Below are 24857 nucleotides of genomic sequence, written 5' to 3'. Positions count from 1 at the left end.
TATGGCATCACTGCATGGTTTTATAAAGAAAACAATGCTCTTTTACATGTTGCACCACACTATGCTTTACCCGTCTGTATTTGAGCAGTATAAGTCATTATTATGTGTGTCTGAGCACAGAAACATGCTAAAGCAGGAAGAGGACATACGTAAAGTTACACAGATCACAGAAAGCGAGGGCATACACAACACAGCACATGGCAATAATAATAAAACTGGGAGGGGAATCAGATAAACAAGCTATGCTTAATTGAGCACTTATACTAAGTAGTCAAGGGGCAAAGAGAGAGTGACCTTTTTAAGAAAATGAAAGTTTACAGTTGTGAGAATGGATTGTGTGTGTGTGTGTGTGCGTGTTTGCATGCGTCTAGGTTATGTATTCGTGTAAAGGAAATGGTTGCGTGTGCGTGCATGGCGTGGCTATATTTTCATGCCACGAAATGGTCAAGTGTTTGTTTGTTTGTTTTGCGTGCACAAGCATCCGGGTAAGAAATTTATGCCGGGAAATTGTCTATAATTGCGCGTGTTTGTGCGAGACATGCGTGCACATGCATGCAAAGAAACGGATCTATTTAAGCATTTCTGTGTGTGTGTGTGTGTCTGTGTGTGTGTGTATTTTTGAGCCCAGCTCTGTCTTCAACCCCCTAATTAAGTCACAGTAGGAACAAACTCTTCCTCTTGAGAGCTACTGTCTGACATCTCTGCAGGCTTATCATCCCAGTGTGTAGATATTTGATAGGGTATTGCTGCATTCAACATTCTTTCAATTATTTTAATGACTTAAAAACACAAAACAATGTTTTCCAAAAGTCACAACACTCCCTCTGTTAGTCCTCTACTAGGTTGTTCCACATGAACGCTGATGTGTGTTGAAAAGTCTTGAAATGGACGTTTAACCTCCTGCCCTGTAGTTCATAGTCGCAGTTGGTAGCAGGTCAAACATATGGGGCTGCTATACTGCAGCAGATGTAACCACTGGACAGATCCCTAATTCAGATTTTTCAGGCTCACCGATTTTTGATCTTTTGTTTAATAGTTTTTCGTTTTGTTTGAAGGAATCTTTGGTGGGGGTTGGGGTGGGGGAGTCAAGGCCAAGTCAAACCTCATGTTATTTCAACTGAATTTGATACACAATTCAAGAGTCCAGATACAGTAATTACAAACCCTCCAAACTCCTGCTCTAAGCGCTGAATTATAAATAAACATAATAAGTACTGTCAAAAAAACAAAAACAAAACCGGACAAACTAAAAACCCTGAATTACATGGCTGTTTCGGTGTGCATGTGTGTGGTGTATGGATGTGTGCTTTGCATGCGTCTGCCCTGTGATTCTCTGGATGAGCTGGAATTTTACAACACAGGTTTTTACAGTAAGCCTCAGCCAAAAACTGTAATTCTTTCTCCCCTTTTTAGCCCTGTAGTTGGGAGACAGACCTGCCCACTTTGGGTTAACTCTATCAAGATGAACAGCATTTAGGACTCTGCAGTAGTCATAATGTAATTTGTTGTGCTCATGGGCCAATTTGTGTCATTTCAGAAGATAAATCCCGTGCCTGGTGGCCATGCGAGAGCTTGTCCCGGGGCAAGGCTTTAATTAGGGGAGCTCAAATTTATAGACACTTTGTATTATTTCTGATCTTGAGTGGTTGAAGGATGGCATACTTAAGAGGATGCTGGCAAAGGACGGCGGAAAACTTTGATAATGAGAAACAAAGCTGAATGAAAGGTCATGTTAGGAATTTGTTTACCATTTCATTATCATTTTAAAATCAAAGAGTCCTGCAGTGAAATCGAAGCAGACACAAATGTCACAGCGTGGAAGGAGATCATAAAGAACACGGAGAACTCGGGACCAGTTCTCTTTTTAGTATGTTTCAAATAAAAGCCAGGGAGATGTAAAGGAGCTCACAGGTTGTAGGAAAGAGCAGCATGTTGGTGTGTTAATGTTCATCTGTTGGCAACACTGCCGCCCCGAGGTCGAATCCGCTGCTCCTGCAGCATGTTTTACATTTATCTGGATTTGATTTCTGGCTAAAAAGAGAGCGAGAGTCGAACACAAGGGGAGAAAAAAATCCAGGCTTTTCAAATTTCGACATGAATTTACTGCACAGCTATTTAATGAGGATTAAAATGTTTTGCCTTTAAGGCAAAATCTCATCCAAGTATTTCATGAATATGATGACTCAGACCAAGTGACTAGAGGGCAGGAGAGAGCTATACTGGTTCTTGTTAATCCAGCTCAGTAATGTATTGAGTTCAGACTTTGTACTGCTCCCAGTGGCACTTTTAGCAGTAAAGCATGGTGAAGTTCATGAATTTTAAGGTAATGTGAAGATGGATAACTTCAGTGATCTCTTCACGTGTTCGCTCAAACTATTTCACTTAATGGAGACAGTTCTCAAAATATGAGATAATCCCCTCACATCTGTGTTTAGTTTGCCGGAGGAACCATTGGAAATGTTAATATTAGAAGTACGAATGACTTGTCTCCGTTTATTCTGAAAAGCCTCCAAGCTTTCAGTGAGCACGGTGATTGTTGAAATTTCAAACCACAGAGATTCAAATCATGACTCAGATATGACACAGGTAATATTTTTTTATGGTCTGTGTGCGTTTTCAAACAAGTTCACACTGAGATGCATTTAGTAGAACGGAGACCACACAGGGCGCTCTCCGAGCAGCTCTGCAGCGTTTGAAGCAGGTCCAGGGGGAGGGCAGTGGCCGAAAAATGGGACGGAGGAAGGTTAAGTTATCAGCGCTCTGACAGTACGAGTGCTTGGTTGTGCAGCTCTGTAATCAGAGGCTCTGACAGATGCTTTCTCGATAAGAATCCCCCAGATGCTTCGGAGGAACACACAAGCAGCCAGCTGTTAGTATAGTGAGACACTGATGCCTTCAAAAGGAGAAACCAACAATAACTTAGCAGAGCATGTCTCCTTTCAGGACAAATCTTCCTCAATTCAAGTGCCATGTGGCGCATGTGTATCAGAGCAGGTGATCCTTTATTTAATAGCCAGATGCCCTATTTCTCTTCTAACTTTGGTTTCTTTTTCCCCCGAATTAGTTTTTTTTTCCAGATTTGCATAACAGTTAGTGAAGAATTATCGGTCAGAAAATGTTCCTACGTCTCTGCCTTTACCGCACAAGAAGAAATCTTTTGAGAGCTCCATTGGTGTTCTGGTCTTTCCTGAATTGCGGTGCTCTCGGGTGTGTTTCATAATGGTACTTGGGCCGTTTCAGCCTGATATATCGCACCCAGGGGAGAATCTGCACTCTGCACCAATCTATCAGTTCCCAGCCAGAGGAAGGCAGAATGACACGCTCAGGCCTCTGCGAATATGGCCCCACATCATATTCAGAATTTACTTTACATTGATGGTATGGCTCCCCCCTTAACCCTCCATAGAGGAAATGTCTTGAGTGATCATACACAGGCCACTGTGGTTTTGCAGATGTTGTTTTTATTGTGATTACTTGAGGAAATGTTTTGTTAGTAAAATCTTTTCTGTAAGATTATTTGATTGTAGCTCTCCAGTTTGCAAGCTGCTGGGAAAACACAAGAATGTAAGTTGATCAGTCATTACATACTTTATTTTAATACTGCAGTGATATTATCATCACATTCGGCTTCTGGTTGAATACATTTATTATTTTAACTGTATATAATTATTACAAAAATATTATTCATGCTAATTTTAGCAAAATTTACTTTCTACTTGATTCAATAACACTACGGCTTTTTGGTTTTTCTTAAGTGGAAAGGAGACAAGGTAATTACCCTTGGGGCAATTAGAGAAGGCAGCTGAGGGAGTAGTAAAGTCATTTTCTAACCCAAACATCCTGGTCCGAGGGGCCGGAGCGGCTGGACAGCCTCCTGGAGGCCGCTTGCTGGCTCGCGGGGAGCCGTTCATGGGGAAGCAGATCAGGGTTTGTTTTCTTTTTCTGGAGGCAGGCCTCTGAAACTTCTGCCAGATGAACAGCACCTGAAACACAGCAACTCTCCCACCACCGTCAGTAGAGGGAGTGATTTACAGTACTCAGCCAGGCGTACTTGTGTGCATGAAATCCTTGAGTCAGCTTCATCACACTGTAAGCAGTATAGTAGACCAGGGTGGAGGGAGTTTGTTGGTGATTGAAGCCCCAAATGTTGTTTTTCTGCTGTCTCTTCAATGCAGCTTGAAAATGTTTGTGGAAACCTATAAACACGCACAACCCACATAATAATTCCATCATATGACACTATGTAATAAGCTAGAAGTATAGTAAATAATCAGAATTAAAAAACTGCAAAAGCAGATGTGGTTTCAGTGGCTTCTAAAAATGTAAAAATGGCTCTTAATTATACTTTGCTTTTTTTTTTTTTTTTAGGAGACATATGAGCTGAAACCATTAGCTGATTCAGCAATTAGTCACTCAACATATAATTTATCAGCAATTCATTTGATAAACACTTAACTTGTTGCTGCTTGTCATACTGAAAAAGTCTTTGGGAAACACATTTTTTCTTTAACTTGTAATGGTCTTTTTTTTTTGCAATTTTCTGACATATTGTAAACTAAATAAATTTTTTACCTGAGTAAATTATATCATACATGGGGAAAGTTGAAATTAAAGTGATGTCACTTTGTGCAAGTGCTCAATGTAGCTTTGCTTTACCACTGCTGCTCTGCCCGACATGGTAGAAATTGCACAAGAGAACTGATGTGGTCATGGACAAGATTACATACACAAGTCAAGCGGGCAAAAGAGGATGAAAAATGAGAGCTCATAGCTTTTGGAGTAACAACTGAAGACAGCACTGGCATTGTCCGCCTCTCCGTGCAGTTGATGTGAGAATCACTCTACGAGCTGAGTCACGGTACTGACAGTACGGACCAGAGAGCAGTTCAGAAGCTTAACTGCCTGTGAGTGATACCCATCAGGGAAGAAACGGGGCGGAAAACTCTGCTTAAAAACCCTATGTGAAAAATTGAGCTTTGTGAGAAAGCCAGGAGGGAAATGGGTGTTTCTGCATATAGGTGAATCCAGTGTAATTAATTTATTACTCATTCTTGTGAACCTGATCCCCTTGTTTCCATAGTTTTATACAGTGTAGAGCTTTAATTTTGACCTAAAAGAGAGAACAGAGCTCATATTTGCATTCATGACTGAATGAGAATTAGTCTTGGCCTCTTGACAAGAATCGCTAATGAGCAAACACTAGATGACATCATTTTGAGGTTTGGAGGGAATTAGCTTGATTAGAATAACTCTCCACTCTCACCTTGGCTCAGGCGTCCAACTTCTCTCCAATCTGCCTGTCAAAGCCTCTCTCAACTCCTATGGTTTTGGTTTGAGACTTTCCCCACACTGCGGTGTGTTTAATGTGGAATAAGCACACGGAGGGAGGAAAGAAAAATGAACACTGGTGCTGACGTTTCGTTTAGCAGAATTTTGTTATTTTGTTGAACATTTTTAGCAGTTAACAGAGATGTTTTGGGGGGGGGTTTGGTTTATTTGTCATTGTGAGTTTGCACAGTTCAGTCTTTGCTGGGATGAGTGAAGCTTGCCATCAGCTTTCTAAAAACAAGCCTCGCCTGCCAAACTTCCTAGATAATTAGCGAAGCATTTCACACTCTGCAGAACATCAGAAAGGAATCGAAAAATGGACAAATTAAATATGGTCTGTTTAGCGCTGGAGGGGATTTCTTTCTGGAGTGGAGAGTTGGTGGAGCTCCAATTCAGCACATGGTCACTCTAAAACAAGCATGCTGGATAACTTAGTCCAATTCACACCAATCAGCAATGCTGTGGCTTTTTAATGTTCTGCTTTTTTTTTTTTTCTTAAAATACTTTTTTTATTCTGAATTCATTAGAGCTAATTTATTTATAGTTGTTTATCATAGAGGCCTCATAACTGATGATACTCTCCAAGATAAGCTTGAGAAGAACGTGCTCAATTGTATTTTAATGCAACCACAGCATATCTTGAATGGGATTTTCTTTTTTCCTTTAACAGAAACAATGTTTTTAAATTTGGTTACTGCATGTTCTGGGTGGGTCAGACAGGCTCTTAAAACACAATCAAACACAAAGTCTGAGACGTGATCAAGTGTTTAGTTTTCTTAAGTGTTGATTGTTAAAACTACTTGTTTGTGTAGTCTTTATCTGCATAGACTGCCAGGCAATTAACAATCTCATTATTAGCTCTTTCATAATGATTGTTGTGGCTGAGCTTAGGAAAATCCAGAGCATGTGTTGTATTTGGCGTTTAAAAGTACTGATTTTACAAAAACATAACATTTTTCAAGCTTCACTCACTAATGTCAGTGCTGGAAATAAATTATTCATAGCTTGTCTGTGGGATAACTTGCATACTCAGTAGAGTCTTCAACTCGGGATAGACCTTGTCAAATCAAAATCACCTCATTATAACACAGCAAAACTGTACAATCATCCTTTAAGTGCCTAATTCAATGTATAAATATATTGTGCAGATGACATTGCATGACATGCTTGCATATACATATAGACATACACGCTGATCCCAGTAACCACACCCTGTTTGTTCAGTGCTGCAGCCCCGGCCCGACAGAGCCGAGTCAACAGAGAAAACTGTCACTGTGTCCACCGTGGCACTCTGGAGAGTTGAATTTGACTGAAACATATGTCTTCAATTTTAATAGCACTCCATTCCCCCAGATGGCCTGAAGGGGGGGAAACTTGCCTGAGAAGCTGCGTTTCATGTAAGAATAATTTGTGTAGCTGGGCGATCTGTTTGTTACGGTAGAGCTGACAGTTTGTTTATGTTTCTTGAGGAGTATGATGGATGGGGCAGGAGTTGATGCTAATTAGACTAAATTGTTGCGAAGAATGCTGAGGGTCTGCGCCGCACTGCTGAGGCCAGTTTCCATTGTTTCTGTATCTTCGCACTTCAGGCGTAATTGAATGGAGCTTGGGTCCATTCATCATGGTAGTGGGCGTCTAGGGCAGGAAACAAATGACTGGACCTAGATGGAGAGGTTTGGTTAGAGGGACTGTGGGTGACACAAGGAGAGCTGGTCACCGGTGAATGGAGATGTTGCGTTTTTCATCCAGGCCAATTAGGACAAACAGAACCAGGGTCTAACTGGCCATGAAATTAATGTTTACCCAGTAACTCTTGACCAGAGAAGATTAGCAGGTCTTTAACTCCTCCCTCTGACAGACATGGTCAGCTGCAAAGGACAGTCATTAGTGAAAGTGTCACTACACAGAAACGGTGTCATGTTCACTTTGCTTTTTTTTTTTTTACACATATTATGCACATATATATATATATATATATATATATATATATATATATATATATATATATATATATATATATATATATATATATATATATATATATATATATATATATATATATATATATATATATATATATATATATACCGACCCTTAAACTAGTTTTATGTATACTGTATATACTCAAAAATGCAGGGAACTGAGAATTTCTCAATTTAGGACGGAGAAATTTTCCTGTGTTACAGCCAAGCGAACACATGTGCATGTCCCATGGATCTCACACCAGTCATCTTTGCTTGGTTAAGACATGCTCAGTGCCTGGCATGTTGCACCAAGTCTGACAACACAACACACTTGACCCACTCAACATGTCCGGTGTTTAACACCATCACCCTGTTTGTCCCTCTTGCTAGAAACAAACTTGACATTGCATCTGCAAGTCATTAAGCCTTAAACATGTGCTGTGCAACAATGCTGTAAACAAAATGGCATTGTCACAGTTTCGACAAGTAAATGTGTGAAGTCCTAGATAACAGAGAACAGAGCAGGGTCGAGTAGGGTGGACCTAGCACATGTTCAACCTCACGCAGGCTTGACAAGGATTTGGTCTCCCTCACTTGTAGCCTAGTTCAGCTTGAGTTAACGTCTGAATACCAAAAACTCAAACTTCACATCGTCTCCCCTTAGAAGCTCTGTCACTCTATTCAAAGCATATTAATATATATGTATTTTTTAAATGTTCACTTTTCCCTTATCCCTCATTTTATGACCCGTTGAAGCACTGTTTTCGTGTTTTGCATCCTTTAGGCCTTCCTCTCCAGGTTTCCAAGGGCCAGTACACTGTGGACAAAGTCTACATCTGCATTAGACACATGTGTACCCTGTCAGACCCCATGTCTTTGGACACTGGGAGAAAACATGAGCACCCACAGGAAACCCACAGAATATTAGCTATTAGGTAGAGAAGTAAATGAAATGAAATGCTAATGACTGTGCTACTTAACCTTCCCTTTACCACAAATTATACAAACATATCTGTACTATTGCCATTCTAAAACATACTAATATTTTGTCCTTTATATTTTCAGATAAATACATGTTTAAATTTAGGTTAATTTGTCTCAAATGAATCCAACGAATATATACACCTTAGCCAATTTATTTTAAAAACATTTGAGTGATTTGAGTTGTGATGAAACGACCTGGATACAAAAGTCACTCCTGAACTATCTATATACAGCAAAACAAGTTTTCACACCAGACATCAACAAATTAGTTTATTGAATTGGCTAAAATAGATGCAAAACACTTTGCAAAAAACTTTTACGGTTTGTTTAAATTAGTAATTTATTTCTGAAAATTTGTTTTTAAAGCCACTCCTAGAAATCATACCTAAACGTGTTGCATTTTGCAATATATTAGCTATGAATTTAAATGTTTAGTCGTTTTTTGTTGCAGAAAGTACAATTTAAAAAAGATTGTGGCTTTTTTCAAAAGTATAAAATTAGTGACAATTGTTTTATTGGATTTAAATAAAAAGCAAAAGCTCAGTCATTGTGAACAGGCCATAAAAAAAACTCAAGCACCCGATGAATGCACTGCTTGCTTTGAGCAAAGCTTCTGACGGTAGGAATGCCAAAACTGTCAGGTCAGGGAGTCTGTGTTTTCTTGGCTAAGAATACAAGAAGAAGACTATTTTCGTGGCTGCAGTGCATTATGGTTTATTGAGGCTGCTGTCAGTGGAGAAATTCCTGTTAGTTTGTTAAATGTCAGAGCAAATAAGGCCTGTAGAAAGATGCTCTTGCTCTTTAATTCTTACCTCAAAATCTGACATTTGACATTTTAAATGACTGAAACTTTCCCTGAAACCTGGCAGATGATTTTGTAGCTCCACTGGAAATAGCTTACTTAATGTTTTTGATGTTTTGGCACTTTCTCTGGAATATGGAAAGTATAGAATATACAACAATGAAATGGAGAAGTGCAAGGTGCTTTGCCAGTGATTATTTTTCTTCAGCAGTGTCAGAGGGATTTAAGGACGGTTTTTCCTTTAAACAGCTTCATGGAGAATTAAATGTTTAGGGCTTCTGTCTTTGAACACATGTGGTTGTAGAACTGAAGCCTGCCAAAAATTGCTCGTCTCCCTCTCTACTTCTATATTATAATGTCTACAAAACAAGAAGTTACTAAATGATATACAAGCTTGTGCCATTTATAGCATATGTTCTGTTTAAAGTTATTACATAGCAGTCATTTCTCAAGAAGAAAAATGTTAGTCAGCTTTGCATTGTCTTTATGTATATTGGACCAGGAACCAGTACTGTATGGGAGGGATGTTGCTTAAGGATTTAAAGGGTGGGGGGTTAGTGTGAGGGGATAGAGAGAGGAAGCGAGTTAGCCTCGGATGGGCGAGAGTGAAACCTGAGCATGATTGAGTTAGGGGAAAGGAGACAGGAGCCCTGAGGCTGCCAGTCGGATGCTGTGTGTGTGTGCATGTGTATACACAGCGCTCTTGTCATGCTGCCCTGTTAGCATGGAGAGATTGTGATGGAGTTATCTGGCCTGGCCCTAAAAACGGCTTGTCATGTTGTGTATACACAAGGAGGTAGCGTTAGTCTGTGTGTATGCTTGTACGGTGCCAGCAACATTACTCAGAGGCCTTCTGGGACACTAGCAAAGCCTTGTCTGGTTCCTTTTCCTCTCACTGGAAATATACTCACTGCATCCTCTGAATTCTCAGAAGATGAAGGTTATACAAGCAGAGATGGAAATTAGGTCTTAGAGTGTTAAGCTATTGCCTTTTATTGTGGGATTCATCTTCACCTGCTTTTCAGATGGTCTGTCCCAGGGCTGAGATGGCAACAAGTTTAACTGGTCTCCATTTAAAGTAAAAGTCTTACTTTTACCAGTGAGCTTCAATAATGTAATTTTTGTTACTATTAAAACTATATTCCTTATGCTTGAGACAGTATTTTACACTTCTCATCTTGCACAGGGGTTGAGATGCCATTTAAACTGTGGGAAAAAAATGTACCAAAGTGAACACAGTATGGAGTCCCTGCTTTACACTGCACCAGCACTAAGCAAAAGCAGATGTTATAAAGTTTACAGAAATCAGAACATTATTTTCCTGTTTCCATTGCATTCTTCTAAACACTTAGTGAACAAGCTTTGAAGTCACCCAAGAAATCTAGTCTGCAGGAGAAATGATAGGATCTCCTGGAGCAATGGAGCCTGGGAGGGTGGGGCACGGGGGTCTGAGCTAGGGAAGGGGGATGAGGAGGAGCCTTGACGAGGGGAGGGTTTGATGAATAATTAGAGATGCTTGTCAGGTCTAGATTGGGCTTTCTCATACGATTTCAGATTGACTCATCCGATTGGGAATTGTTCGCACGTCCTGAGCTTTCTCTCAAACCTTTTCTCCAAGCTGGATGTGATCTGGGATGCAGGAGGAGATAAGCTGTGTTTAGGCAGGTCTGCTGTGGGTCTGATCGTAACAGCAGATAAATCACAGTGACTGTGTTAGATAGCCTTACCGCAGGCCGTGTGCGGGACTGCCAGGAGCCCACATTCGGTCTCTGTAATGCATAGCCAATTTTATAATAGACCTTCCAACTACATGAGTAATGTGGCTGCCTGGCAGGCATGTCACATAGAAGCCTTCGCTGAAGTCCCCTATCATGCATTGATCTTGCACCTATCCTGCATTAGCGGCAGTTGCAACCTGTTCTTTCTTAAACGTTCTCAAATCACTAAACAGGCGTGTTTTTGTAATGCAAAGCGTGTGTGTCTTGATCAAAGTGGTTGCAACATCATTCCCTACATCCCCAGAAAAATCAATACAGTTCCCCTTCTCTAAACATTTCCTTTAAGGGATAGAGAAGCACCGAAGCAGGAGTGCAGCAAGCTTTCAATAAAACGTGTGACTTCTAAGATGCCTACATCTGCAGCACATTAGGGTTCAAGCACACTCTCACAGGTTAACTAACTCTTCATGTTACCTCGAGTGACTGAGTCTCCTGAGAAGCAAATGGATTGCATTGGGTTTCGATGCAAAACACACTGTAGCGCTTCATCATCTTAAGATGCGTTAGACTTCAATGTCACTATCACTTGGTTTTGATTTAGCTGTGCAAATCACCCTTGTTACCATGTATTATGAGCACTGGAGAATACAAATGCCTTGTCCCTCTCTCCTGGCATTCCAAGCCAATCTGCCTCTTCTCAGCCCTTGTTGTGCACTAATACAATGTGGCATATGAATCATACACACAATGCAAGTCTTCATCTGACCTCTACAGACAGGACCTCACAGGACAGCCACTTTGGCGTTTCCTGTTCTCTCATCTTCGGGGCTTAGTAAAGACGTGCATTCCCACTCTCTTCACGTAATTCAATAGAGAGTATGACAATCACAATTAGAGCGAAGGCAGAGTAGCTTGGCAGCTTTTCTTTTGTAATATGGAATTACGAAACTGTGCCCAGTTACCCACCCACATGTGGTGGGTCCATGCAGTGAAGCATCTTTGTTGGGCTTCACCCAAAAGACCCCCCTCCACAAAACAAAGTGCCTGCAGAGACCTCTGGAAGATTGCCAGGTTGGATTGCCACTGAAAACCCATGAGAACTTCTCTAGGGCTGTGAGTCTTAAAGGTTTCTACATGTGTGTGAGTGAGTAAGAAAGGGGTCTACCTCAGAGTCTGATGGGAAGGGATGATGTATATGTATAAAGTAGACCTGCAGGTATTTCCGTCCAAAAGTCTTTTTTTTTTTTTTTTTTTTCCTCCTTGTTTGCTTTGTTTCTTCTCCACACGCTCCATTGTTTTCATTGGCTATGCAGCTGATGATGCTGCCTGCAACGCTTGGAAAACGGCTGGTGTGATTTTTACAGGAGGACAGGGAACATGGGTCATAAAACTCGCCTCCATTTTCCACAGCCAGAAAAAAAAACTCGCCCCCTCCTTCACCTTCCCTGTCAAAGCACAAGACCTCTGTGGGAAGTCTGTCTGTGAGAAACGAAGACGAGACAAGGAGGTCTTACTTTGAGACATGGGCGAGAGCGCGCACCCCACAAGAAAACTCATGTGATGTCATTATCTGAAGCTCCCATGGGAGAGCAGGGGTAGCGGTAGTAAGCTGCCTCACCCACACAGATAGGGAGGCTGTCCATCGCTGTCAAATTGGTCTTTGTGTCATGTTTAGAATCATTAAATAAACACAAATCCTTTTTTCTCACTTGTAACAGGTCTTATATATAGACCTTATCTTTTGGAATAGTTTTAAGCTGCTTAAATTTTATGCCTCCTCTTTGATGCTCTAAATGTGAATAGATAGCAGTTCTTGTCTTGCTGCAATAAAATAACTCAAATACTCAGGGATGTCATCAGATGATGTGTTCAAAGATGTGTGAGTTATGGTTCCTTTTGATTTTATATCATTGGCTCTTTCTGAGTCATTGGCTCTTTTTAAGCAGTGTTGACAAACTAGACCTCGTTTCAAAGCAGAAAATCTCATGATTCCAGCAGTGTAAATCATTTTAGGTCCACATAGCTTAGAAAAATCAGTTTCATACGAGTACTGCATACACAGAGAAATTAATTTCTTACCTTACCTGAAAATATATATTAACCCAAGACTTCAGATTAATGGCAAGCTGGAACTAAATGGTAATGTATCCATAACATCTAAAAATTTGAAACCATCCTAGAGTATGTTAGTCAGTGGGTAGATGCTTGTATATGTGTCCCAGAGGTCACAGGCTGCATGTGCTGGCCTGTTTAGGATGTACGTGTTGGTGCTACAGGAGGCCTCTTCCACTGCATGCTGTTTCTGGGTGTGAAGCAGGGAAAAACACGGGGTGAAAGATGGCCCTGTAGGACCTGAGCCAAACCATGAAAGTTTAAGTAAATATGGACGGGGGGATAACCCTGGTGGTCCGGGATCCCCCCTTTGCAGTTGATGTTTTCTCTCTCTTCTGCTCGTGTTTGGACAACAGTGTGTTGTGTTGTCTGATGCCCCAGTGGCCTAGTCCTGCAGTTTGCTTTGCTTGAGAACTCACTACTGTATATTCCTAATGAATTCAGCTCAGTACCACACTGTGGCAGGTCGCTATAGGGTGAGTAGGATGAGTCAGAAACTGTTGTTCCCGACCCGAGCTCTAATTTGATATGCATTTACTATTTCTCTTTGCTATTTGGGCTTATTGGAACCTGATAAGCATAAAAACTAAGCATCATCTTTTCACACACAGTCTCAGGAAGACATCATATGCCTACAACAACAAATTATAACAAATTCAAAACATTTTGCATTAAAAACTAGCAATGCCCTTTTCTTTACACACGTATTTGTGAAACGCTGTGTACCAGTTGAGATCAGCTAGAATGCACAAGAACCCAAAATGTGATGTACACGCATGTGTACGCCAGGTCCTAAGAGATTAAGCATATTTTGTGCTGCATTTCATTAACTTATCATGACAGTGGTTCTGCTGACTCATGAAAAGAAAACGGAAAGTCATATATTTGCTGCACACATTGAGTTTTATTACAGAACAGAGACTTTGTGTGACCAGCGTTGAACGCTGTGCTTGTTTAGGTTCATCTCAATATACTAGTGATAGTTTAGGGATACGTTTTCTACTTTCTACTACTTTTAAAAAGGTTCATGCTTTGTAAACATCTGAAATTAGTTGGCTGCTGAAGAATTTATTCACACTCTGCATTCCAGCCTTAACGTTCAACTGCTTTTCTCCATAATTAACAGCAGACCTATTTCCTTAATAAAAGAAAATTGTAATTGAGCATTAGGATCTGTGCCCATTGCTCCAGGCTCAGTCATTTCAAACATATTGATCCCACTCATTAGTACGATCTTCACGTAATCCATTACTGCTGGACGTCTGTATCGGTGAGATCCACGACTTACAATGTGTAATAGGGAATAACCACATGTGATGGAATCGCTATATATTTCAAGTGCATATTTTTATGTGTGTGTGTGTGTGTGTGTGTGTTAGCTGCTATGTGTAGGAACACACCCGGGAGCAATCTGCAAATGCCACAAACTCAATGATGTATAAAGTGACTGAGATGATTTCTTAAGTAATGTAGCGGTCTACTGGTGGGAATATACTGCATGTTTCAATGTGTATGTGTGAACACAGATGATTGTCTGGTTCAGACATCAGCATAGTTGTGTCCCTAATATTGGGAATATTACAGTTGATTATAGAAACTTGTCATGAATCCAGATGTTATAGCTTCTGAATTACTAGCCGTCAGATTAAATTCAACAGAGAATGAAAACTGAATGTTTGAAGCATTTAAGGAAAGTAAATTTAAATTAGAAGTAGAAGCTATTTTGATAATTGCTTAATTGTTTCACATGTTACACAAAAAGCACCAATTATTGGATCCAGCTTTCCACTTAGGAACACTTGCCACTGTTCTGTGTATCAAATGATGATAAATTGGAAATTTGTGGGTGTGTTGCTCAGGCAAGACATCAGTGCAGTCATTAAATACTTATATAGTGTAAAGATGTTTGTTTGGTGGTTCCAGTTGAACCTGTAAATATACTACAATCTAATATCAAAAATCCAAAATTTAAAGCAAGCTTCTGCTTTGTGTTACAGAGTGATGTTGTAGAAGTCTTACTGTATTTAGTTACTGGTCTTTATTAAAATACATCATCTGTTGTACCGCTCAGCTGTTTTTAAGATTGGTTCTTATGCATTTCCATATAGATATTTTTGCTGTTGACAGTTACTTTGTATTCAGTCCACTTGAACCACATGATTAAAATTCATTGTTGAACTTGTGAAATATCCCTCCCGTGTGGAAATGCTCCATTGAGCAGGTGTGCATGCCTTGTTGAATCTTTCCCACTATGATTAAAATGGCATGTTTTCGATTATGGTGTGTTTTTTGGCTCCCCGCCGTGCAGAGGTTTTGTGTGTATTCGTTTTGAACCCGTTGCTGTTTCTCTTTTCATGTGCTGCTCGGCCGAATAGCTTAGCTGGGAGCTTTGTGGCCTGAAATAGGCTGCAGTCAAGCACCCAAAGCTGGACTGCAGCTGTTGACTCGTTTTCTTCGATGTGAACTCAGGACACCTTGAATTCATAATGATAGGAACATCTGATAGGATGGTTAAATTAACAGAAAAATTCAGCTTTATTTTGTAGCAGATAAAAGGGAAATGTTTTGAGATTCTGCAAGCGGCATGGCATAATATGCCAAACAGATAAACAGATAAGCTTCTCAGTGCTGTCTAAAATATTTATTTGACTTATTGCGAATAGACATTATGTGTGTAGCTTGAGCTCTATCAGAGGATTTGATTCAGGCCTTGAATATTAATGGGAAATTCCTAGATTTTCTTTAAACCAATTGAATACTTTAACATAAATTTTTGGAATCACCTTTCAAGGCCCCATAAAGTCAGTATTTATTCATTACTATTACATGACTCACAAATCAAAATCTGAGAAATTTGAAAGAAAAATCTGAAACAAAATGAATTAAAATCGGAAACAACATTTTAGTATAAGCGCAGACAGACAGTGGGAATGGAAACTGGACTGTCTTTCCAGTAATGGCAAATCAGAAAGGAAGAGAATATGAATAGCAACCCATAACCCATCCTGAATTCTGCCCAATTTTTAGGGTGTTCCTAATGCAGCAAAGGCCTCGAGACTCTGTAGCCTAGGCCCTGAAACCTCAGCCTTAAATCTGATGGGTGGATGTAAGATGAGACGGACGGTAGAATAACAGAGCGTGCACTTTGTTCACCCCCAGCCTGCAGTAAAAAGCTCAGAGAATTACAGAGTGAGAGACAGTTTAACTCCTGGTCGTAAATATGTGTTTGGAACATTTTCGCTTTTTCCCTCCTTCCACGCTTCAGCTTTGACGTCTCTGTTACCATGTTATACGAAGGCTTTAGTGTCTGTGTGTGTGAGACTATAGGTTGACGATATATTTGGCTTGTTTGTCACATGCATATTTACTACTGGACTATTTCCGATAGTGTTTCTGTTCCTTTCTTTTTCCCCATCTTTCTTCTGCTTGGTGCACTTCCATCCACCTGTTTTTATGTTTGCACACTAAAGAGACATAAAATAAACAAGAAGATATATCATCACGTTTTGCACATGAGATTACCATCTTATCTTAGATAACACTTTGAATTATGTCTACAATGGTTTGACACACACACACAAAAAAAAAGAATTAAAGCAGTAGATTAAAGCATTAATTCACATTTTATTGTCATTTTTTTATTTTTTTATTTTATTTGATTAAAATTTGTTGCATTTGGATGTAGTTCATACTGACTAACTTACACCCCCACACACATCTGTCTGATCTTTTTGTCATGTGGGTTTATGGTCATCTTTTCCCTTCAGGCACTCTCTTTTTCTGTCTCTATTAGATAGATGCCTAAACAGACAGTGTGCGCATACAGAGAGTGTGTGTGTGTATGTGTGTGGGTGTGTGTGTGGGTGTTTAAGAGGGAGAGGTCTCCCTCCTTCCTTGTTTCCAGCCTGTGGGAGAGTCCCTACCCAAACCGCAGCGGGGTAATACTCACTTAACCCAAATCAGGCGCAATCAAGACGAGCCTGGCTGCAGCTGGGAGGCACCCAACCAATGGGGGCAAAGGGGGTGGCGGTGGGTGGGTGAGTGAGTGAAGAGCTGGGTGGTTGGTCTGGATGATGATGTGGACACTGATGACCAGGAGGAAGATCAAGAGCGCCAGCCTTTGTTGTGCCATCCTTGTCCTCATCTGGCTCCAACAGAGAGCGAATCAACAGGGGGAAATTGGGGAAATCAGCGATGAGGTTCCCCTACAGAGTGAAGGTTAAATACTGTTCCTGGTGTGTGTGTGTGTGCTCTGTCTGCACTTTCTGTGTGTTTTGTCTACATGTGATTGTTTCATTTGTGCTCCCCAGGCCCCTGCTGAGTCACTGAATCTGATCTTGTGTGATCCAGTGATTGTGTTCTGAGCTATTTTCCTGATGTTTGTGTTGTGATGTAGGTCCTGTCATAGCTGCAGGCCCCACAGGAAGACACACACATACAGGGACAAACATACATGCATGTAAGAAACTTGAGGGCTGCACACACACATAAAGTGTAGTCTTATATGCAGGGGTGTGTAGGTCCTGTCAGAGTTGTACGCCCATTGGTAGACAGCTGCAAATAGGCCTCGACATGTGCGCACACACACACATGCATTCACGCAGAGCTGGGTGGAACCATGACAAAGTCTGAAATCCAGGCGATTTATTGGGCTCTGCTACAGCTAAGACCTACATCATGTCAAAGCTGTCTCCATTTCCTCGTCCTTCCGCCCCTCAGAGCTTATCTCGTTGCAGTTTGCTCCTCAGCAGCCCGGGCCTGTTCCTAATCAAACAGGGATTACAGCAACACTGTATCATAGAGATAAATCTACACAGTGTACGGACTGGAGAGTGTGTGCTCCTGCGTGTGTGTGTGCTATTTGTTGTAGCAGCCCTGCTGTTGTTAAAAGCCCACCTTGTAGCATCTGCCATTCATTTGGAGTGGAAGACAAACACACTGATGAAAATGACTCTGACCACAGGACCATTTATGTCTGGATTTGTCTTTTTCCTTTCACTTCCTGACTCTATTTCAGCTTTTTCTTTGTTGCTGTCTTTTCTTTCTTTCTGGGGAGTTACAAACCTTGCAAACGGGCACTTCCACTTCTGTTGTATATGTACATATCTAGTGCGTTTCATATGTTTGCACAGCACATGGACCAAATTTCAAACTCCAGCTAGATCTCCACAATTGAATTTTACTTTGTTTAAACATGCTCTGTGCTGCCTCCGAAGTCGCCAATCTGCACCGAACCCCACTGAAGACTTAAGACTGTGTTTGTAGTTCATCTGTGTTTGATTTTTTTTTTTTCTTTAGGTTTGATGTGGAAAGTTAAGAAGAAGATCAGAATGCAAAATTGAGGCATCAACTAATGACTTTGCAGAACAATTTGTTGTGAATCATCTCCAGAATTGATCTCTGTGGCCGTTTAGACTGGTAGCCCTTAGGCTTTGGAAGAGGTGGTGATTAAATTCTAACAATAGTGGGGTAAAGGAAAGTTTGATTATTTATTTCACATTTTTACTCATTGAGGTCTTTGACCGCTGTTTTATAAACAGAATTTACAAAAGAGTCCAATAAGGCAAAAATTACAAGTGGTCAGACATTCAGACATGTGTAACTATATACAAAACAATACAAAAGATGACCAAAACTATAAAAACAACGACCAATGTTTCTTTTTTAAACAATAGGAGGCGCCCTGGCGACCTGTAAACATGTTCATCTCTCCCAGTAGATGAGGAAATCCACATTTCTAATTTGAACATTGGAGTTGAATTCAGAAAACTTCAGAGGCGACAGATTTCCTACCTGGATTCTGTTATGACACGATGGACTTGAGGGTGGGTGGAGAGTTAGTAGGTGGGTTGGGCGGGGGCTCTGTGACAAGGTGTTGAAGTGGAACAGCCCACAGATCAGCAGGGTGGACACCTGCCCCCTGAAGCAAGTGACCCAAAACCCTCCCAGTCCTTCCTCACACAGCGGAGAGTTATAAACACATATATAGGAGAACATGCACTCACATTCACACAAAATCTTTTCCTCCCCTGCTCGCGCTCACTTCCCCAAGTGCTCTGACTCTGGTGGATGCACAAACCGATCGTGTTGAAGCCTCTCAACTCTTGGAATGAAACACATTTTCATTTTGACTGATCAGTCATGTGACAGTCAACACTTTATATTAAGTATTAACTTCATTTTTGTTTTCACATAGATGTTTACATCAAGATGTTAGAATTAGCATTTTTTTGGATTATTTTTTTATGTAAAAATGTTCTTTAATTAATCTATAAATTATAAATGAACTGTCATGTCTAGCAGCATCATCTGTGTTCAAAAGTTAAAGCTTTTTTTAAAATGCAGTGAGTTAAAACTGTGTATAAGAAGTAGCAGCATTTTTTAAAATAAACCCACATTTATCAAGTGCTTTAATGAACCACTTTACACTAATGTCATGCGTGTCACTGTTTTCAGTACCAAGTGATGATTTCCCCTTTTTCCTAACTCCTCAGTTGAGGCTTTGATAAGATAATGGCAGCATTTGCTCAGTGAGTCTTCTGAAACACCTGACCCTTAAATAAGGTGCTGAGTGGAGGTTCTGGGCTAGGCTGCCGAGACGTGCTCATACTCTGTTGACTTAAGCTTTCAGACTCAGCCATCCATCATCCAAGTGTGACGGGTCTGCCCCTGAACCCCAGCCTACTTTATCTAGCAGTAAAGCCTCCTTGCTCAACGTGTGCATGTAAAAACCAGTCCTGATTTGAAAGAAGTAAATCGCATTTGTATCTCTTTCTGTCTCTCGCTCGCTGTGTTCTCACAAGCACACTCACCTTCTCCTTCCTTCTCATTTCTCCAAACAGACTCGGAACTGGTTTTAAATCCTTCCTTCCTACTTTTTCAAAACCACTGAGCCATTTGGAAAAGGTTCTTTGCAATTATATTTAATCATATGCGGCCGTTCCAATCAAGCTCAGCTCTGGTGATCACATTTGCATGGGTTTCAGGTTCTGCCCTTCACGTCAGTGTAGTACCCATGCAGGCTCCGGGGGTAAGGACCACCTGGATGATTGCAGATTCTTTCTTTCTGTGCCTTTAGTTTCTTCTTTTTGCTTTGTCCCAGCTTGCATTGGTGTGTATTTAACTTAGCATTGTAAAAGAGGAATTTTTTTTTTTGTTTGTTTGCTCGTTCATTTGTTTTCATGCTACTTTTCCCAGCTTTAGCTTTGCTTTCAGCGCTTGGAGGAAGTGGACTGACTGATACCACATTTCTATGAAATTGTGAAAATAATGAAGTTAAAGTTTGCCTATTTGTGTGTGCAATGTAAAGCGTTTTAGCAGAATTCCCAGATGCACTGTCCCGCTCAGTCCAGCTGACCAGCCCACCCAGCCTGTGAGAGAATGGGCTTCCATTTTTCTTCTCTCTGCAGATTGAAGAGGTCATTGTGGATGTGTGTGTGTGCGGGCGAGCGTGTGTGTGTGTGTGAGAGCATATCACGCTGTCATCTGTTTGCCTGCCTTTTTTTTGTGTGTTTTTAAGGACCCAGTGCGTGCGTGCGTGTGTGTGTGTGTACACACACACACATGTTCACATGTGTCACAGGAAAGCTACTTCTGTTGGTGATCCCCTCTCCTCTCATTTTCCCTGGTGAAAGGCTGCATTATAACGGATTTCCATGACCTCAAGCCAGGGCCTTTACTCCCTTCATGGTGTGTGTGTGTGTGTGTGTGTATGTATACATATGTGTGTGAATGTGTTTGTGTACACGCATTATAACTGCTTTCCATGACCTCCAGCCAGGACCCTCCTCTGCGGCCTGCCTTGCAGCGCTTGTTTAGACAACAGTGGTGCACATGTTGGCTGAAATATGGCTGCTGTGCTCGTTTGCTCGGGTGAATTAAGCTACGGCATGTGTGCTTAAATCCAGACAGCTCGCTGATTTATCCATATATTTAAATGATTGATTTAAGAGTCATCCAGCCAACACTTGTTGATGCTGCGGATAGAGGCGTGCTTAAACAGATGAGAAAGAAGGACAGAATTCAAATTGAAGCATACACAGCCTCTCACACAGGTAGTGATATTTACGCCATCCATCGTGCGGCTGCAGGGACATTATTCACAGAGCTGAAATAAATGATTCACAACTGCAGCTTTGCTTTGCAGAAGATGGATACATTTAACGATATACTGATTGCTTTTTAACATACTCCATTTTCAAATGAGCTATAAAATTTTGTTTATTATGGTTCAGAACGTGACATAGGCAATCTGTTTTAGTGTCAGGAAAGCTGGGAAGAAAACATATGAAAACACGTCCTCCCATTTGCTGTGATGTGTGTGTACATGAGGGTGCATGTGCCAGTGTGTTTTATTACCTGTCTCATTATTAAATGTGTTGGAGCCCGGCTGAGCTGGGACAAAACATTCCAGCTCCTTTAATGTCTCCCTCTTGTCTCGCCCGTCCCCCTCGCTCTTCTCTTTGATAATACTTTTCCTTATGAGCCCATAAAACCGGGCGCTTTCTCACAGAGTCACCTTTTTACTTGGCTTCTTAGCTTAGTATCGTATTCTCTCTTGAAATGTGACTAATATTAATATTTCTTATAGTGCAAAAACAAGATTTAAGGAAATTTCCTCTGAGGATTTTCATGACTTCAGTTGTATCTACATTGTTGTGCTAATAGTATCACTTTGAATCTAGACATTTCTGGGGGAACCTGAAGTTAAAACAGTACTTTGTCTGAATTAATTTGGCTAATTATGATTTCACAGCTTTGTTAACATAGGACTGCCATGGCAGGTTGATGTACTGATATTGTGGATCGTAAAAATGTGCCCATATCTTAAACCAAAGCATCTTTATTATTATTAATTTTATTTTTTGTATTTTATTATTTTATTTAATTTCTGAAATGTGTCATATTAATATTCATGTTACTATTATTTTTACAATATATTGATATTGACGAATAACTGCTCACGTCAGCCATTTTTGTCTTCAGTCAGTGCTACGTTTTTTTGAAAAGTCCACCTAGTGGCACAGTGTATAGTCTGTAACTATTAAAGGCTCTGAAAGTACAGAAGTACTTCGATCACGACTTTGTGTTTTGATTATACTGTATTTCATTAATAGATTCTGAAAAGTAACTAAAAAAAATACAGTTATCAAATAAATGTAGTGGAGTTAAAGTTTATTGACCACTGAAAATAGAAAGTGCTCTACATCGAAATACCTAAAAATTCAACTTAGATTACTGAAGTACTGGACTGAAGCACACCACTGACTTTTTGTTTTATTTTTAATACAAAAAATAAAATCCACTTAAATGAAAATATCATTTTTGAAAATGTATTTATTTAAAATGTTTATTAATTCATATTAATCAACATCTGTCAAATAGCCGATAGATTAATCTGTTGACATTAGAAACTGTCCATTAATATCTGTATGTTAAATAGCTGGTGTAAAGACTCAGTTCCCTCGACTGAGAGAAAAATACTCCTAGTAACATGTTCCCTTATTTCCCGTCCTTTTCGCTGCTCAGTTTATTTTTTTTACTGTCTTTATCACAAAATTCCTCCTCCACCTTCTCCTCTCTCCCCTCTTTCCATCCCTCTCCGTCTGTCTCTTACAGGGCAGAGTTAGGCATAAGCGAATAATTAGGTAATTGCCCCCTTGATTGAGCTCAATAGGAAACATTTCAATTAGGCTAAAACTGCACGAGGAGGAAGTAGGCTCTTACAAAGGGAAACATTCCTTGTCATGCAACTGTCAGCCCCCGAACCCACACCACGAGCCAGGATTAACTGGATACTACAGGAGGAAATGCTGGGGAAGAGGGAGGGTGTTCTGCAAAACCAGTGGGGGAAAAACATTGGGAAATAGAGAGTGGTGGCGGTGGAGGGGTTGGAGAACTGGTAGAGAAAGTTAGGGGAAACAGAGGGTGGGGACTTTAAAGCAGGAGGCGGTGGTGCGGGGCTAGAAGAGACAGCAAGAAATGATTGCTGCAATTATGGCTATATTTAAACACGCCTTGCCTCTGATATGATTTTCTTGGTGATCCCTTGTCCAGATAAGAGGGAGACCTCTCTGCTTGCCCAGCCGCCTGTAACAAATTACAACCTCCCAGCCATGGAAGAGACGTAGTTCCTGAGTGAGAGGGTGGGGGGAAGAAAAGGAAAGAGGAGAGCTAAGAGGGAGCTGTATAGTTAAAGTGAACAACTCAATACCTCTGTGAGATTGTGATGGGTAAAACAAAACCCTGGGAGATTTACAGTAAATAGCTAAAGTCAAATAGAAAACATTGCAGAACACCAATATAGTCATATATATTTTTATTATTTTGATTTTTAACATTTTTGCATGCAGTCTCAATCAGTAAACACCTTTTATCATTGAGTCCCAGCTGACATTGGTAAACTTTAAACCGTAAATGTTTTATGAGGCGCACACGTTTAATTGAGATGCACAGGGGCGTGTACGACCACGTCTGCTGCCTGCATGCGTGGTGCATGTATTAGTGAGTGACAGTTCATCTACAGCAGTGTAACTCGCCTGCCTTTCTGTCATCACAGTCAGCCTCATACATGGGCCATGAAATTGAGGAGCTGGGCGCTGACCTCTAATAGAATACGGGTGCCTGTAGGTGTTTTATGTAGGTGTTAATGGATAGTGCGAGAATGTCTGTGTGGACAGGTGCTTACATGGAGAGGAGAAGAAACTGATGCTTGTGTCTGAGTGTCAGTTGAACTGTGTGTCTCTATGTCCAAGTGTGTGTATATGCATCTATTAATCTATAAATATGTGTATGTTAAATAGTAGTTAAATGTTATTTTTGTGTTGTGTTCGTGTGTCTTCATCAGTGTATGCAAGTACTGTATGTGTCCTGTTTTGCAAATATATCTAAAATATTTGATGTTTGTCTGTGTAACTGTCTAGTATATCTGAATTTATGTGTTTAGATTTGTGTGTGTGTGTGTGTGTGTGTGTGTGTGTGTCTAGCTTGAGCTTTTTATCCATGTCCCTGTGGGATGCAGTGTGGTTAGGAGAGTAAACCGTGGTCCATGTTAATATGTTTCCTGCGTCTGGGCCACCATACCTGAGTGGTTCACCTCGACTTACACACACACACTGTACAACAGAGCAGGTCAGACGCAGACCAACACCTCTTTATAGTAAGATTGGGGGGTTTATCTGGTGCTTGATGGATTGAGATTTCTGAAGTATTTTTATCCTGTGAACGACGAATATGTAGAATTGGTACTTTACTACTTTTAAGCATTTCAGCATTAGTAAATCAGATTTTCTGCTTTCGTTGGAATGAGGAAAAACCAATGGAAAAAGTCACCTGATAGCTGCAGGTTTAGATGAGAGGGAGGCTACTGGTTATATAGTTGATTAATCGATTGATGATTTTGTCTATGAAATGTCAGAATGTGTTGGCTGTTTGTGTAATTACCACAGGATATTATATAATTATTGGGAAATATCAAACTCTTATGTTGGCCTGAGAAATCCATTATTAATCAGGTTGTGCATGTTGAGATCTTCTTATTTGTCTGAAAAAACAAATCAATTGGAAGAAGTTGAATCTAGCAAATATTTGGCACTTTTCTTAGAAAGAGTAATTATATATAATTAATTTGCTTTCAGTTGATTAAGTAATAATTCAAATCCTTGTCTCTGGTCTGTTTGTTTACGCTCTGCAATAAATTTTGTCCTGTAGTTAATCTTTCTGAGACAGGCTACCTCTTGTCTGCAGGATTTGTTAATAGCAATTACACCAATATATCCTGGTTAAAGCGACAGTAATGTGTTTTAAAATGCTGTAACTCTAACACCTTTTATGGTACTTTCATTTCCCTTTGTGTTTTCCTTATTCTCCGCCTTCTGTGTCAGTTACTCTTGCATTCATGTTGTGTTTACACCAATAATTGGTGAGAACAGCGGTCACAAAAACTCAGGC

General features: G+C 40.4%; 1 protein-coding gene across 2 annotated transcripts in view; it reads left to right on the top strand.

Annotated features, from left to right (window-relative positions):
• slc25a21 (solute carrier family 25 member 21) overlaps positions 1-24857 on the top strand; it is a 78395-nt gene that overhangs the window by 8060 nt on the left and 45478 nt on the right. The window lies entirely within an intron of this gene.

The sequence above is a fragment of the Anabas testudineus genome, chromosome 22 (assembly GCF_900324465.2).
Source record: "Anabas testudineus chromosome 22, fAnaTes1.2, whole genome shotgun sequence".
Lineage (NCBI taxonomy): Eukaryota > Metazoa > Chordata > Actinopteri > Anabantiformes > Anabantidae > Anabas > Anabas testudineus.
The sequence above is the reverse complement of the archived record's forward strand: the minus strand, read 5'-3'. Positions and strand labels throughout refer to the sequence as shown.